The sequence below is a fragment of the Vulpes lagopus genome, chromosome 4, assembly GCF_018345385.1.
Source record: "Vulpes lagopus strain Blue_001 chromosome 4, ASM1834538v1, whole genome shotgun sequence".
Lineage (NCBI taxonomy): Eukaryota > Metazoa > Chordata > Mammalia > Carnivora > Canidae > Vulpes > Vulpes lagopus.
This window is the reverse complement of record NC_054827.1, coordinates 19,131,957-19,149,464: the sequence shown is the minus strand read 5'-3', so window position 1 is coordinate 19,149,464 and position 17,508 is coordinate 19,131,957. Positions and strand designations below refer to the sequence as shown.

At 35.6% G+C, this 17,508-nt stretch overlaps 1 protein-coding gene and 1 pseudogene across 2 annotated transcripts in view; one reads left to right on the top strand and one right to left on the bottom strand.

Moving 5' to 3' along the window:
* The window catches only part of MICU3 (mitochondrial calcium uptake family member 3), a 102,717-nt gene that overhangs the window by 13,344 nt on the left and 71,865 nt on the right, over window positions 1-17,508 (top strand). The gene's annotated exons all lie outside the window — the stretch shown is intronic.
* LOC121489407 lies at window positions 13,567-14,437 on the bottom strand (annotated as a pseudogene).

Below are 17,508 nucleotides of genomic sequence, written 5' to 3'. Positions count from 1 at the left end.
AGGAGGGTAAAATAAATTCATTTTTGAAAGATTGGGACAGTTTACCACTTTCAGATCATCATTGAAAAAACTAAAGAAGATATGAGGAAAATAGGAACATAAATTGAAGGGTGAAATTCAAGAAGCAATGGTGAATTTAAAAATTGATAAAAAAAATGAATTCTTAAACGTTGACTATATTCTACAGCTAAAATGGTAATTATTACTATGTTGAAAGGAGTTAAAACAAGGTGGACCTCAAATATTGAACAATGATATGTAAGACAGTAAGGCTTGATTGAAGGTAAAGTGTTCTATGTGGGAAACAAAAATAAAATTAGATGTCTACCTCATGCCATAATAATACAGGTGGATTGGAATCTTAAATGTGAATTTAAAAAAAACCCACAAAACTTAAAGCTACGTAGAGGGATATATATGAAGACAAAATTTTGGCATAAGGTGGTGGGAGGATTTTTAAAACAAAACACAATCTAGAATGGAAAATACTGTTATACTTCACTTCATTAAAGCAAAAGTATCTATAAAATAAAAGTCTTGGAATGACAGAAGATACTTATAACATATGTAATACATGGCATTTGCAAAGCATATGTATCCAAAAAGCAATGATCTGCAAATCATTTTTTAAAAAAGACATCATCATAAAAAAATGGACAGGGAGTCTCAACAGGCCATTCAAGAGAAAGATACTCAGAAGACTAAACACATGAAAAGATGATCAACATCATTAATAATAGGAAAATATAATTATAACCATAGTGAAATATAATTATAGCCATAACAAAGTATCATTTCTTACCAATCAGATTGGTAAAATTAAAAAAAAATTGACAATAACTTTTGCAACAAAAATCCTCATACTCAGTAGGAGTACAAAATCTTTGGAAAATAAGTTGACGTTGAAGATTCACATGCCTAATAATTCAGAAATTCTATCTAGGTATAAACTTTTGAGAAATGGAAACCTATAATGAGGAGATATGTTTAACAATCTTTTTAGATGTCTCTAATACTTATATTTCTAATCCTACAACAGCTACTTCAAAATGTTGTCTTTCACTCTACCTGCTGCATACCTCTCTGTTCTGTCTCAAGCAAATGACCTCCATTTTCACAGAGAAAATGATCAGAAGTAAATTTGCTCAGTTTATTACTTCTTCATAACAAAATTTACCTTTATCTCTCCCTCACTTCTGGTTCCATAGGAATGAAGATACCATCTTGCAAAACTAGAGAAAGGAGTTTAGAGTCCTTGATTTTTTTCTAGCAGTGCCCAGTAGCCTAAGAAATGGAACAGTTCTAGGTGATAATGTAGTGTGGTGATAGAATTTTGCCCTTGAATTTTGAAGTGGGGAAGCGAGAGAACTTTGAGGCTAAGTTATCAGATGGGCCAACATTGAATGTTGACGTTCTCTCTGACATGATTTGTGGTGATGAGGAAAACCATGAGTTATGTTCAGAGTCCTCTTTAAAAGTGAGTAGGAATGCCTACAAGTTGCCATTGGCAAAGTTATATAACTAGGGCATATCTGCCTCTAACAGCATCAGTGACTCAGAATTTATTTGGCTGATATTAGTGCCTAAGTGAAGTTGGTGGCAGAGAAGAGGAGAGTATCTTCATTCATCTCAATGACAAAAATATAAAAATGAATTACAAAATAAATAAAATTGATTGATAAAAGACAGGTGACCAGAATCAGTTAGTTCCACAAAAGTGTTAAACTAGGGAGTATGTTTAAGATCAGTTTTTATGGATGAAGGAAGATTATTGAAAAAGTAAACATTCCACCCTCAGTCACATAAAATCCTTGGGTAGCTTCTTAAGTTTTAGGATCTATCACAGTCCTACAATGTACTTACTCTTCTCCAGAAAGAAATACCAGATTGTTGGGGTGCCTGGGTGGTTCAGTTGGTTAAACATCTGAACCTTGATTTCAGCCCAGATCATGATCTCACGATCATGAGATCAAATGCCATGTTGGGCTCTGTGTTCAGAGTGGAGTCTGCTTGAAATTCTCCCTCTCTCTTTCTTCCCCACCCCCTACTCATGTGCTCACTCTTTCTCTCTTTCTCAAATAAATAAATGAATACATTTTTTTTTTAAAGAAACACCAGATTGTCTAACTATAAGTTTTCATTTTCTGCTTCTTGTCAAGACATTCACATCATCTCCAAGATTCAGGATCCATTTAAGATGCAGAATTGGATTCAAATAAACCTTTATTAGGCTAGTTTGTACTAATAAGTAGACCTTCAGGTCTCAGTGAGTTGACCTGATAAAAGCTGACTTATTGTTTATATAATAATCCTAGGGTTGTGTATGGGTTGAAAGGAAGACTCCTGCATGTGGCTTTCCTTCTAGATGTCATTCAGTCATCTAAACTGATAGTGACTCTGCCATCTTTAATAAGTGGCTTCCAAAGTTACTTAGCATGTCAACATACCAGCTAGCCAAAAAGGGGTGGTGGAGGACAGAGGAATTCTTGTGGGAAGGTTTTATGGGCCTGGCCTGGAAGTGACACACATCACTGCCATTCATATTACATTTTATAAACTGAGTCATATAGCCACATCTAAGTGCTGGAGATAGTGGGGAATGAACTGTAACTGTATGCCTGGAAAGAAGAGTTAATGATTTCATTAATATAGTTAATATATTTTTGTACCACTAACTACTTCAAACATGATAACCATAACTTTTTAATTCTCATCATAAGAACTAATAATGCCTCAAGTTTAAATAGGAATTTTAATTGAAAATATGTACATGATATATAAAGGTGTAGATTTTATATTGTCCTCAGGCAATCTAAGTAAATTTTAGTCTGCAAAAATAATCTTACTGCATTGATGAAACCTGAAGGAGAACCTGCTTTACTACCTCAAGCCTTACATGTTTCCTTGTGGTAGGAGAAATTCATTGGCCTAATCTGTACAACCACTACCTCTTTGAACCTGATCTAGAGCCACTTTCCAGGTGTATACTCTATAATCTGATAGAAATTTATGAACCTGCAAATAAACACTGCATAATTCTGTATTTGAAGATAGAGAAGAACTTAATCTATTTCTTTGAGCATCAGCCTTTTTTGTCTTCCTTCCTAGAGAACTTTCTAGATGGGAATGTTTCACTTTATTAGATAATGAAACTGAATCCCCACATAAAATTCTCTTAAGTATAAAATCTTGAGAATGAAGTTAGAGAGTACATATTAATTAGGCCTTTAAAAACGTTTATATCTCAAATGAGATATGGTGTGTAAAGAGGTTCAGTTTTAATACTTTACCACTGTCTGCCTTTGTAACACTAACTCAGTCATTTAACCTTTCAGGGTTATCATTCTATGAAATGTCTTAGGGATGATAGATTTGAATTTGTGAGGTCCATTTCACCTATACTAGTTCTTTAATCTTAAAATCACTATTTTTTCTAACAATTTATTTGATTATAACTTGTTTTTTTGATCTTCCCATCTTTTAATCCTCTCTAAACTTAAATTTTTTTAAGTTTTTATTTTAATTCCAGTTAATTAACATGTAGTGTTACATTAGTTTCAGATGTATAGTGATTCACCAACTCCATACATCACCCAGTGCTCATCAGTACAAGTGCACTCCTTAATCCTCATCACTGATTTCACCCATCTCCTCACCCGCCTCCCCTCTGGTAATCATCAGTTTTTTCTCTATAGTGAAGAGTCTGTTTCTTGATTTTTTTTGTTTGTTTGTTTCTTGATTTGTCTCTCTCTCTTTTTCCCCCCTTTGCTTATTTGTTTTGTTTCTTAAATTCCATATACGAGTGAAGCCACATGCTATCTGTCTTTCTCTGACTTATTTCACTTAGTATTATACCTCTAGTTCCATTCATGTTATTGTAAATAGCAAGATTTCATTCTTTGTTATGGCTGAGTAATATTCCATTATATATATTTTTTAAATCTGTTTTGTAAATTAAAACATTAGTTTTATAAACTTTGTCCCAGGTGATGCCATTTTGGCTTTCATTCTTGTTAAATTCAGGGACATTTAAGTTCTCTCAGAAAATAAAATGTCAACATAATGGGAATAAACTCTCAAAACTAAGTAATATTATATGATTTTTAAAACCTGTTTACCCTTTACAATAATAATTTCTACAAGTGAAAATTTGAATTATTTTTAAGATTGTATACCTTTTATTAGTGCTTTCTTCTTACATTCTCTTTTTAAAGTTGTTTTTGCCAAGTTTAAAAGGTATATAAATATATGCAGTTGGCCCTTGAACAATGCAGGGCTATGGGTATCAACCCCCTATAAAGTCAAAAATTTTTATAACTTTTGATTCTCCCCATCTGAACAATTAATAGCCTACTGTTTACCAGAAGCCTTACTTCTAATATAAACAGTTGGTTAATACATATTTTGTATGTGATATATATTATATGCATATTATTATCATATACATACACCTTATTTTATTCTTACAACAATGTAAGCTATCAGAAAAGAAAATGTTAAGAAGGCCATAAGGAGAGAAAAATACATTTATAGCACTGGACCTATGTGATTCAAACCTGTGTTTCACAAGGGTGAACTGTTATTCCAGCACCTCAGAATTAATACTTGTTAACATTTTGAAAATTTTGTTCGTTTATAACACAGACTTAATCAAAGTGAATACAACCTATTTGGGGAGTAATATTAAAATTTGTAATTGGTACTTTGACCTAGTATTCTAAATTTTATTAGAAGTACAAATACTGGGTGCTATTGTGAACTAAATATTTAATTATCAAAAATATTTCATATGTATCACTAAAATCTAGAACTTATCTTGAATTACTATGGTAGTTATTTTGAAATTTTTGTAAAACTGCAGGCAAGCAGGCAAACTTGCAAATTATAGGAGAGTAGCACTCTGTGTCTTTGGTGTTTTACCCACATCTTTTGCCCAACAGAATACAGAACATGGCTAAAGCTGGAGATTGGGTTGCACATTGATCTTCAAAAGAATGATGAAATTGGAAGAATATGGAGAAGTGAACCATAGAGGGATTATCTGGATGTCAGATAAACAAGAACATAAGTTAGTCAGGTACCTGAGAGTGTATTTGATTATAGGCTGGTAGGGAAGTTCTAGAAACATGTCTCTTTCATATTTTGATGATGTGTCTTATTAAGGAGGGTTTCTTAGATTCTACAGAGAAAGTGCCATTTTTTCTTTTCTTTTTTTTTTTTTTTTGAGAAAGTGGCATTCTTAAATATATTGTAAAATTCAAGTTATCTGTAGTTGTGCTTTCTTAGTTGTAGAATAGCAGAGTGGCTCCCTAGGGAGTTAGTTTAATTCTTTTGGTACTAATAGTAGGATCAAGGTATTCACAGACAGAGGAGTCAGAGGTACCTAACCTAGAAAAATCTCTGAAGGCATCTTGGTATCCTGCTGATTCACTCACAGCACTACATCCTAATGCAAAAGTGACTGTGATCTTCATGTAATTGTTTAGCTTGGGAAAATATAGAGATTCCTCCCTCTCCTATCCCTTACTTCCTCCCTCTACAATGATCAGCGTGCCCATTTCTACTTATGAATGCCTTCTACAGCAGCTTTAAACTCAGGGATTAGAGATTATGGAAATAACATTGGTTGAAATAAGTGAAAGCAAGGTGCCATCAAGAGCAGATAGCTTGAAATCTATCTGGGCCCTGTATAGCAAAGTCAGCGCCTTTTTTTTTTTTTTTAAGATTTTATTTATTTATTCATGAGAGGCCCAGAGAGAGAGAGAGAGAGAGAGAGAGAGAGAGCGAGAGGCAGAGACACAGGCAGAGGGAGAAACAGGCTCCATACAGGAAGCCCAACGCGGGACTCGATCCCAGGTCTCAGGATCACACCCTGGGCGGAAGGTGGCACTAAACCGCTGAGCCACTTGGGCTGCCCAAGTCAGCGCCTTTTAATTGGCCTTTCAGGAAGTCTCAACAAGCACTTTCATTTACATTTTACTGGCCAGAATTTAGTCTAAAATGTCATTTTTACTTAGCTTATATAACTACAGCAAAGACCGATGAATGTAATCTTTATTCTGTGTGCTATTGTGCCTAGCTGAAAATCAGAGTTCTCTTTCTAAGGAAAAACTGGAGAATAAGTAATAGATATTTATCAGTCTTGGTTAGGTGTGAAGTATACTTTATTAGGAAAATTGTCTTTTTTTTAAAATGGCTTTTAAATTAAATTAAAATGCTCATAAATAAATTATGGAATGCCCATTTAATAAAATGATTTAGATCTCTGGTTAATAATATAGCATACTATATAAGCTGTCATAAAAATATCTTAAACTTCCTTATAAATGCCATATTGTACTCATAAGAAATTAAGGGAAATTGCCAGGGGCAGAAATAAAGAGGAAACTAGTAACTAGAACAGCGTGAGCTGTGGCTTACTTGGGTAAGCAGTGAGTTATTATTCATAGAACTGTAGGGACTTGGATTTTAATGCCTGTTTGGGGATAGAAACAAGACCTTGGGAAGTTGAAACTGAAACACTCAGAGCCCTCTTTAAAAAAATGGACTAGAAAAAAAATCATTCTCCTAGTGTGATGACAGGGAAACCTGACGATGTCTGCCTGGATTCCAAGTCGAAAAAAAAAATCTGAGAATGTATAAACATGGCCTCTTACCACCTCATATAAGTTCAGAGTTAGAACTTATGTTACTCAGAGAAAGAGCTGATATCACTGCCAGAAAGAAATACAAAACTTTTTCGGAGGAAAATACCTTTGAACACTGACCATTTGTAATTCTTACAGAGAAGCTCTGGAAGACGGTAAGCTCGTAATCCAAAAATACAAAAATATATGAAGTTTTATTTCAAAAGTGTTAATAAACTGAGTGGATTCCTAACAATTAAATATTAGGATAGTTTGGTTGAATCTGTAAGTTAAGTGTATGCAAAATGATTAAAGATAATGAAAAATTGGTATGAAAAAGAATCAATAAAGAATTTCCATGTAAAAATAGTTCTTAAAGGCTCGATAGTTAAGGCAGCATATAAAACGTAACTGAAGCGCATTTAGGAATCCAGAAGATAATTTTGAAGGAACTACACAGAATGTAACACACTTTTAAAGAAGTGGAAAATATTAAGGAGAATTCGATAGACATGAAAAATAGACTGGCTCTAAAATTTGTCTACCAGGGCATATAGACTGAGAGAATGAGAAAGACAACATTCTAAGAGGAGTGGTTGAACAGTTCTCAAAAAGAACAAAGATGTTAATCCCCAGATTTAGGAAGCATAAACAGTCCTGGTTGGGATAAATAATAAATATGTATTTAGTCAGATTGCAGTAAAACTGTAAGATTAAAGATAAAGGGAAGAAGGACAGATGTGTACAAAGGGATATTAGTTGGCCTGTTTGAAGACTTAACTTGTGTGGTTGATAGGAGCCAAAAGACAGTATAATATTGTCTTCAAAATGCTGAGAGAAAAATAACTGTCATCTTAGATTTCTATACCTAGGTAAATTGTGATTAAGGAAGGAGGGTAAAATAAATTCATTTTTGAAAGATTGGGACAGTTTACCACTTTCAGATCATCATTGAAAAAACTAAAGAAGATATGAGGAAAATAGGAACATAAATTGAAGGGTGAAATTCAAGAAGCAATGGTGAATTTAAAAATTGATAAAAAAAATGAATTCTTAAACGTTGACTATATTCTACAGCTAAAATGGTAATTATTACTATGTTGAAAGGAGTTAAAACAAGGTGGACCTCAAATATTGAACAATGATATGTAAGACAGTAAGGCTTGATTGAAGGTAAAGTGTTCTATGTGGGAAACAAAAATAAAATTAGATGTCTACCTCATGCCATAATAATACAGGTGGATTGGAATCTTAAATGTGAATTTAAAAAAAACCCACAAAACTTAAAGCTACGTAGAGGGATATATATGAAGACAAAATTTTGGCATAAGGTGGTGGGAGGATTTTTAAAACAAAACACAATCTAGAATGGAAAATACTGTTATACTTCACTTCATTAAAGCAAAAGTATCTATAAAATAAAAGTCTTGGAATGACAGAAGATACTTATAACATATGTAATACATGGCATTTGCAAAGCATATGTATCCAAAAAGCAATGATCTGCAAATCATTTTTTAAAAAAGACATCATCATAAAAAAATGGACAGGGAGTCTCAACAGGCCATTCAAGAGAAAGATACTCAGAAGACTAAACACATGAAAAGATGATCAACATCATTAATAATAGGAAAATATAATTATAACCATAGTGAAATATAATTATAGCCATAACAAAGTATCATTTCTTACCAATCAGATTGGTAAAATTAAAAAAAAATTGACAATAACTTTTGCAACAAAAATCCTCATACTCAGTAGGAGTACAAAATCTTTGGAAAATAAGTTGACGTTGAAGATTCACATGCCTAATAATTCAGAAATTCTATCTAGGTATAAACTTTTGAGAAATGGAAACCTATAATGAGGAGATATGTTTAACAATCTTTTTAGATGTCTCTAATACTTATATTTCTAATCCTACAACAGCTACTTCAAAATGTTGTCTTTCACTCTACCTGCTGCATACCTCTCTGTTCTGTCTCAAGCAAATGACCTCCATTTTCACAGAGAAAATGATCAGAAGTAAATTTGCTCAGTTTATTACTTCTTCATAACAAAATTTACCTTTATCTCTCCCTCACTTCTGGTTCCATAGGAATGAAGATACCATCTTGCAAAACTAGAGAAAGGAGTTTAGAGTCCTTGATTTTTTTCTAGCAGTGCCCAGTAGCCTAAGAAATGGAACAGTTCTAGGTGATAATGTAGTGTGGTGATAGAATTTTGCCCTTGAATTTTGAAGTGGGGAAGCGAGAGAACTTTGAGGCTAAGTTATCAGATGGGCCAACATTGAACGTTGACGTTCTCTCTGACATGATTTGTGGTGATGAGGAAAACCATGAGTTATGTTCAGAGTCCTCTTTAAAAGTGAGTAGGAATGCCTACAAGTTGCCATTGGCAAAGTTATATAACTAGGGCATATCTGCCTCTAACAGCATCAGTGACTCAGAATTTATTTGGCTGATATTAGTGCCTAAGTGAAGTTGGTGGCAGAGAAGAGGAGAGTATCTTCATTCATCTCAATGACAAAAATATAAAAATGAATTACAAAATAAATAAAATTGATTGATAAAAGACAGGTGACCAGAATCAGTTAGTTCCACAAAAGTGTTAAACTAGGGAGTATGTTTAAGACCAGTTTTTATGGATGAAGGAAGATTATTGAAAAAGTAAACATTCCACCCTCAGTCACATAAAATCCTTGGGTAGCTTCTTAAGTTTTAGGATCTATCACAGTCCTACAATGTACTTACTCTTCTCCAGAAAGAAATACCAGATTGTTGGGGTGCCTGGGTGGTTCAGTTGGTTAAACATCTGAACCTTGATTTCAGCCCAGATCATGATCTCACGATCATGAGATCAAATGCCATGTTGGGCTCTGTGTTCAGAGTGGAGTCTGCTTGAAATTCTCCCTCTCTCTTTCTTCCCCACCCCCTACTCATGTGCTCACTCTTTCTCTCTTTCTCAAATAAATAAATGAATACATTTTTTTTTTAAAGAAACACCAGATTGTCTAACTATAAGTTTTCATTTTCTGCTTCTTGTCAAGACATTCACATCATCTCCAAGATTCAGGATCCATTTAAGATGCAGAATTGGATTCAAATAAACCTTTATTAGGCTAGTTTGTACTAATAAGTAGACCTTCAGGTCTCAGTGAGTTGACCTGATAAAAGCTGACTTATTGTTTATATAATAATCCTAGGGTTGTGTATGGGTTGAAAGGAAGACTCCTGCATGTGGCTTTCCTTCTAGATGTCATTCAGTCATCTAAACTGATAGTGACTCTGCCATCTTTAATAAGTGGCTTCCAAAGTTACTTAGCATGTCAACATACCAGCTAGCCAAAAAGGGGTGGTGGAGGACAGAGGAATTCTTGTGGGAAGGTTTTATGGGCCTGGCCTGGAAGTGACACACATCACTGCCATTCATATTACATTTTATAAACTGAGTCATATAGCCACATCTAAGTGCTGGAGATAGTGGGGAATGAACTGTAACTGTATGCCTGGAAAGAAGAGTTAATGATTTCATTAATATAGTTAATATATTTTTGTACCACTAACTACTTCAAACATGATAACCATAACTTTTTAATTCTCATCATAAGAACTAATAATGCCTCAAGTTTAAATAGGAATTTTAATTGAAAATATGTACATGATATATAAAGGTGTAGATTTTATATTGTCCTCAGGCAATCTAAGTAAATTTTAGTCTGCAAAAATAATCTTACTGCATTGATGAAACCTGAAGGAGAACCTGCTTTACTACCTCAAGCCTTACATGTTTCCTTGTGGTAGGAGAAATTCATTGGCCTAATCTGTACAACCACTACCTCTTTGAACCTGATCTAGAGCCACTTTCCAGGTGTATACTCTATAATCTGATAGAAATTTATGAACCTGCAAATAAACACTGCATAATTCTGTATTTGAAGATAGAGAAGAACTTAATCTATTTCTTTGAGCATCAGCCTTTTTTGTCTTCCTTCCTAGAGAACTTTCTAGATGGGAATGTTTCACTTTATTAGATAATGAAACTGAATCCCCACATAAAATTCTCTTAAGTATAAAATCTTGAGAATGAAGTTAGAGAGTACATATTAATTAGGCCTTTAAAAACGTTTATATCTCAAATGAGATATGGTGTGTAAAGAGGTTCAGTTTTAATACTTTACCACTGTCTGCCTTTGTAACACTAACTCAGTCATTTAACCTTTCAGGGTTATCATTCTATGAAATGTCTTAGGGATGATAGATTTGAATTTGTGAGGTCCATTTCACCTATACTAGTTCTTTAATCTTAAAATCACTATTTTTTCTAACAATTTATTTGATTATAACTTGTTTTTTTGATCTTCCCATCTTTTAATCCTCTCTAAACTTAAATTTTTTTAAGTTTTTATTTTAATTCCAGTTAATTAACATGTAGTGTTACATTAGTTTCAGATGTATAGTGATTCACCAACTCCATACATCACCCAGTGCTCATCAGTACAAGTGCACTCCTTAATCCTCATCACTGATTTCACCCATCTCCTCACCCGCCTCCCCTCTGGTAATCATCAGTTTTTTCTCTATAGTGAAGAGTCTGTTTCTTGATTTTTTTTGTTTGTTTGTTTCTTGATTTGTCTCTCTCTCTTTTTCCCCCCTTTGCTTATTTGTTTTGTTTCTTAAATTCCATATACGAGTGAAGCCACATGCTATCTGTCTTTCTCTGACTTATTTCACTTAGTATTATACCTCTAGTTCCATTCATGTTATTGTAAATAGCAAGATTTCATTCTTTGTTATGGCTGAGTAATATTCCATTATATATATTTTTTAAATCTGTTTTGTAAATTAAAACATTAGTTTTATAAACTTTGTCCCAGGTGATGCCATTTTGGCTTTCATTCTTGTTAAATTCAGGGACATTTAAGTTCTCTCAGAAAATAAAATGTCAACATAATGGGAATAAACTCTCAAAACTAAGTAATATTATATGATTTTTAAAACCTGTTTACCCTTTACAATAATAATTTCTACAAGTGAAAATTTGAATTATTTTTAAGATTGTATACCTTTTATTAGTGCTTTCTTCTTACATTCTCTTTTTAAAGTTGTTTTTGCCAAGTTTAAAAGGTATATAAATATATGCAGTTGGCCCTTGAACAATGCAGGGCTATGGGTATCAACCCCCTGTAAAGTCAAAAATTTTTATAACTTTTGATTCTCCCCATCTGAACAATTAATAGCCTACTGTTTACCAGAAGCCTTACTTCTAATATAAACAGTTGGTTAATACATATTTTGTATGTGATATATATTATATGCATATTATTATCATATACATACACCTTATTTTATTCTTACAACAATGTAAGCTACAGAAAAGAAAATGTTAAGAAGGCCATAAGGAAGAGAAAATACATTTATAGCACTGGACCTATGTGATTCAAACCTGTGTTCAAGGGTGAACTGTTATTCCAGCACTCAGAATTAATACTTGTTAACATTTTGACATATTTGTTTTTAGTTTCCTTTCAGAGATAAATACTAAGTGTGCTGTCTTTTTTAATAGCAATATTGAAGAACATTTGCCTCTAATAGAGTTTCTCCTCACCTTTTTTTAAATCTATAGTTTTAAGACAAAAACTGACAATGTGGTACAAAGTTTATATTTAAAGTTTTCATAGAAACCTAACACATGCCTAAAAAGATTTTACAATACATTTTTAGGTACAGGTCTAGACAATGTCAAGAACTGATGGATCTCATGATTCAAGACAGCATTTTGGGTATTAGGTAATTCTTAGGATTAGAAAAAATTTTGCTTTGTTTTGTGTTTTAAAGTGAACCACTGCCCCGGTATGGAAGTTTAATCTTCTGAGATCAGGGCTTTTGAAATCATTCACCTCTCAAAGTGATTGTGTGAAGTTGTGCTGTCAGTAGTTTCAGAGTTCAAAGTTCAAAAAGCAGGCTTCAAAAGTTTTCCATTCTAAGAGCATGGGCCTTTCTTCCCCTGCTGTTCTACCTTCTATACCACCCTCTTTCCCTCCCCAAATACCTCAGCCAGTTGCTTCGATGAACAGGCTGATATTTATAGCTTTATAATTGAAAAAGAGTCTTGTCAATGTCAAGAATTAGCACCTCTAAGACAGGACGGTGGGCTGGTATATGCTTCAATAAAACTTGCCCTCCTCAACCAGTTTCCATTCCACAAATGGCACCTGGTGACTAATTGACTGGTATAGTTCTCTGTTGGGAACAGCATTAGGCACAGGCAGGAAATACCTTGACTTGTAAGTTTCAGGTATTCACAGCTTTTAAACAGTTTCTCACAGTCCTCACTGAGGTCACCAGTGACATTTTTTTTTTTTTAAAGATTAAATATTCTGGACATAGAACCAAATCATCATTAGGTTGTTCTTTCCATTGTTTCACCATTTTCCCAGTCAGGCCCCAAATTTTAACAAGAATGATCCTACCTGTTTCTCTTCCTTCCTACTCCATCCGTCCCACCACCAAATAATATACCAAAAATTGCTGAAACTAAATACACACTGCACTATAAAAATGCAGAGCTAATACTTTTGAAAAGCAGGCTTTGTGCTGTGGAGATGCTCTTTGAAGATCTAGAGTATCGTTTGTTACACTCATACATTCATTCTGCAAGTTTTTGCCTTTATGGAAGGCTTTCTCCTTTTCTTAGCCACGTACAGAATGAGCTGCCCTTGCAGCACTTCTTTCTCTTCCTTCCCTGCACTGGGATGAGTGTGCAAACTACATAGCTGGAAAGGCTTTAAAGCACTTGCTCTAAGGCGCAAAAACTGTACTGATTCTTCAAAGGACATCTGCTCAGGCCACCTCTATGGTGTCAAGACAAGTAAAACTCCTTCCTTCCCCCACTTGAAAACCATGGTCAGATGTGACAGGGGCTGGTACTCAGAAGTTAATTATTGCCATCTTTTTTTGTCACCATCCTCTGGGAGGTAGGAATGCTATGTTAGCCTTTCATCATAGAAATATTGATCCCCTGTGGGCACTTGACATTGGCTTCCTTGGCAAGGAGCAGGTCATCCTCATCAGATTTTTTCCATTTCATCAAGAACACAAGCTCTGCATTGGAGTCCATAGCTCCAATAATCTGTTCCAGCTCCAAACCCTGGGCAAAACCTCATGGCTCCTCTGACTCTTCTTTCTTCTTTGATTTGTTCTCTCCCTTATTTTCAGAATCAGAGTCAATTTTCCTGTATTTTTTCTGTCCCACATGCCGTTTTCTATGACTGTAGAAACTCAGCAATGATGTCAGGGCAGTCCGGGTTCTCTTCTGGATCCTGTGTGTTGTCCTCATCTGAGGATCCCTTCCACTTTAGGAGGTACTCCACTTTGTGTTTTCCACTCAATGTTCGGGAAATTTTTAAACCACATATCCTTCCTCATCCTCTTGTAGCATCTCCTCCACTGTCATCTTGTTTTGTTTCTTTCTCATTGTGCCCACCAGCTTTCTGGTCTAAATGGTGATGATGCTCAGAGCAGCACCCAAGCGCATGAGAGGAAACAGTGCCGTGCTAATGATGTGTCAGGACCGGTGGGGGAAGTGGCCTCCAGAAAAGGAACAAATTGCTTCACATTTTAAAGCTTGTTTTTGTCTTAGCAATAGAAACAGAAGTTAACATAGTGTTGTGATTGAGAGTGTGGTCTTTGTAGTCAGAACACCTAGATTTGAGTCTCAGCTTTTTCACTCAAGTACCTTGCCAATGCTAATTAAATTTACTTGTCTCATTAACCTCCTCTGTAAAGTAGGAATAGTAATAGTCCCTATATTACAGGATTATTCAGAGAGCTTAAAATAGTCAGGCGCATAGGTAGGTCTTGGTATATGTTACTTTTTTTTAAAAAATGCAGTTAAATAGGGACTGTGTATGAATAACAGCAAGGTTACAATGCTAGGTGTCAAGTTATTGCCTCAGCTTCAAATGTGCCCTTCAATACCCTGCTTATAATGCTGGTATTGGAACTTGCAAACATTGCTTTTTTTGCCATTAGAATTTGCAGCACGGGACACTGTAGGCAGTAGAGGTTTCTTTCTCTGCCTCTGGTGTGTCTCTGTTCTGCTTGTACTTAGGGCAGCACTGTGAAACACCCAGTAACACTCACCTCAAGCTATTCTGTGCCAAGGGCCAGTCAGAAGATGAAAACTACCCAGTAATTTGAACAGATAAGGTTCAATATGAAGAATTCTTCACTATTTATAGGAGGTTAGCTACTGAGAAGGAATCAAATTTCAGAAGAATATTCTAGGGCTGAGGGAGAGAACCTAAGGAGAGAACAAACTTGGAAGGGCAGCTGCCTCCTTAGGTTGGGATTTAGGCCTTGTTAGAAAAGGTGGATTCACAGCTAGAGCTTTGTCCCACAGTTGCTGGGCTGAGATTGGCAAACAGGAAAACATACGGTAGGACTGGCAACCTGGAAGCTGTGTGCATTGGGCCAGTGCTGGCAGGCAGGGAACCTGGCTTAGAACGGGCATGCAGGAGATGCAACTGTGATGCAAGTAGGGCAAGGCTGGTTGTGGGCAGGAAACCCCTCCATTGGGGTACAAGTAGGCCAAAAATGCTAGGACCTATCTTACTTTGTTTTTTTTGTTTGTTTGTTTGTTTATAAAGGATCCAAAATAGGGGGTACATAATAATATCTCCAAATATTCAAATTCTTCCAGACGGTAAAATGCCAGCTTGAGGGAGATGACCTGCCAACATTTTTGAGACCTCTGTATGTGAATAGAAAGAAAGGGCACATGAGTCACTCGATAGTTGGTGTTATGGACTGAATGTGTCCCCCTAAAATTTGTATGTTGAAGTTCTACCCCTAGAGTGGCTGTATTTGGGAATGAGGTCACTAAGGAAGTCATAGGTCAAATGAGGTCACAAAAGTAAGCTCCTGATCAGATAGGATTAATGTCCTTATAAGAAACGACATTGGGGAGCTCACTCACACTTTCTTAATATGCCCATGTGAGGAAATAGAAAGACCGTGCCATCTGCAAGCCAGAAAGAGAGCTCTTACCAGAAACTGAATATGCTGACCCTTTTATCTTGGACGTGTATCTTCTAGAACTATGATAAAATGAATTTCTGTTGTTTAAGCCATCTGGTCTGTGGTATTTTTTTATGGCAGCCCAGCCTAACTAATATAGTTGGCTAAATTCAAGGTGATTCATTTAGGGTAAAATAGTCCAAACTTAATGGTGTGTTATGTTCATTTCTTTCAGTTGCAGTCTAGAAAAACTGTCTTGGGAGTCATGGAATGAGGCCTAGAAGACAGTGGCTCAGTGCATAGAGATTTTGTCAAGAAGGGTCAGCCATCAGTCTGAAGAAATAAATAGAATACCATATGCAGTATAATCTAGATGTTTGGAACTGAGTTAGGAAGGCTGAGAGAAAGGTGGTAGACCATGAGGCTGATGGGACCCTCAAAGAAATGCCAGGCCTCTGGAATAGTTTTATCATCATGGACATATTTAGAGAACTTCCAACTTATAGCACCACAGAGGCATTTGATCCCTCAAACTTTATATATGGAGCTGAGCTGCCAAAGGCTATTTCTGGACCCTGTGAATCAATAGAGGAGACACTCTTGATGAGCTGATGCTATTGGCCGAGGGAGAAGGAAGTGTTCCCATTTAGTTTTCATCTTTACAGTTTGTAGAGTTACTATTTATTTGCCCATTTTTTACAGTTGAAAATGCTAAAGTTCAGAGAGAATATTTTTCCCAAGGTTACCTAACTAGGAGGTGGTAAAGTTGACATTTGAACATAGGCCTGAAGGATTACAAAACCAGTACACTTTTATTCCAATATCCCGAGTGATATAATGTGGAAGAACACTGGATTTGGTCCTAGACTCAGTTGCTGTCTGTCTGACCCTGATGAAGGCTTCTCTAGACTAGGCTAATAACCTTTTTATGAAACCAGGCTAATGATAATGATGCATGTGCTGTTTGCTTTTTAAAAACGAATACAGCGGGGATCCCTGGGTGGCGCAGCGGTTTGGCGCCTGCCTTTGGCTCAGGGCGCGATCCTGGAGACCCGGGATGGAATCCCACGTTGGGCTCCTGGTGCATGGAGCCTGCTTCTCCCTCTGCCTATGTCTCTGCCTCTCTCTCTCTCTCTGTGTGACTATCATAAATAAATAAACAAAAAAACAAAAAATGAATACAGCATTCCACAACTTTATTTCTTTTTCTTTCTTTTTTTTTAAATTTTTTTAATTTTTATTTATTTATGATAGTCACAGAGAGAGAGAGAGAGAGGCAGAGACACAGGCAGAGGGAGAAGCAGGCTCCATGCACCGGGAGCCCGACATGGGATTCGATCCCGGGTCTCCAGGATCACGCCCTGAGCCAAAGGCAGGCGCCAAACCGCTGCGCCACCCAGGGATCCCCCACAACTTTATTTCTAAAGTCTATGTGTGTGTATGTGTGTGTGTGTGTTTCTTTAAAGCATGACTTTGGTTTCTATCTTTTTTTTTTACCCATTCTTTCATAACTTGTTTTTTTCACCCAGCTATGTGTCCTATGAATCTTACGCTAGTACCACCTCTTCATCTACCATATCCTTTACTATACTGTACACTCCTACTCCATTGTAGTACTCCAATGTGCCATAATTTATTTAACTATTATCTCACTGATCGGAATTTTGTTTCTGTTTTTCACTATTAGAAACAGTGCTGCAGTGAATATTCAGGTTTCTGTGGAGATGCACATGTTACATCACTAGGTCCACAGCAACTGGATTTTAATAGCAACTATTGAATTGTTCTTCAAAATGGTTAAATCAAAATACACTTCTGTCATCAATTGTAATGGACTCCTGTCCTATTTATGAAATATTATC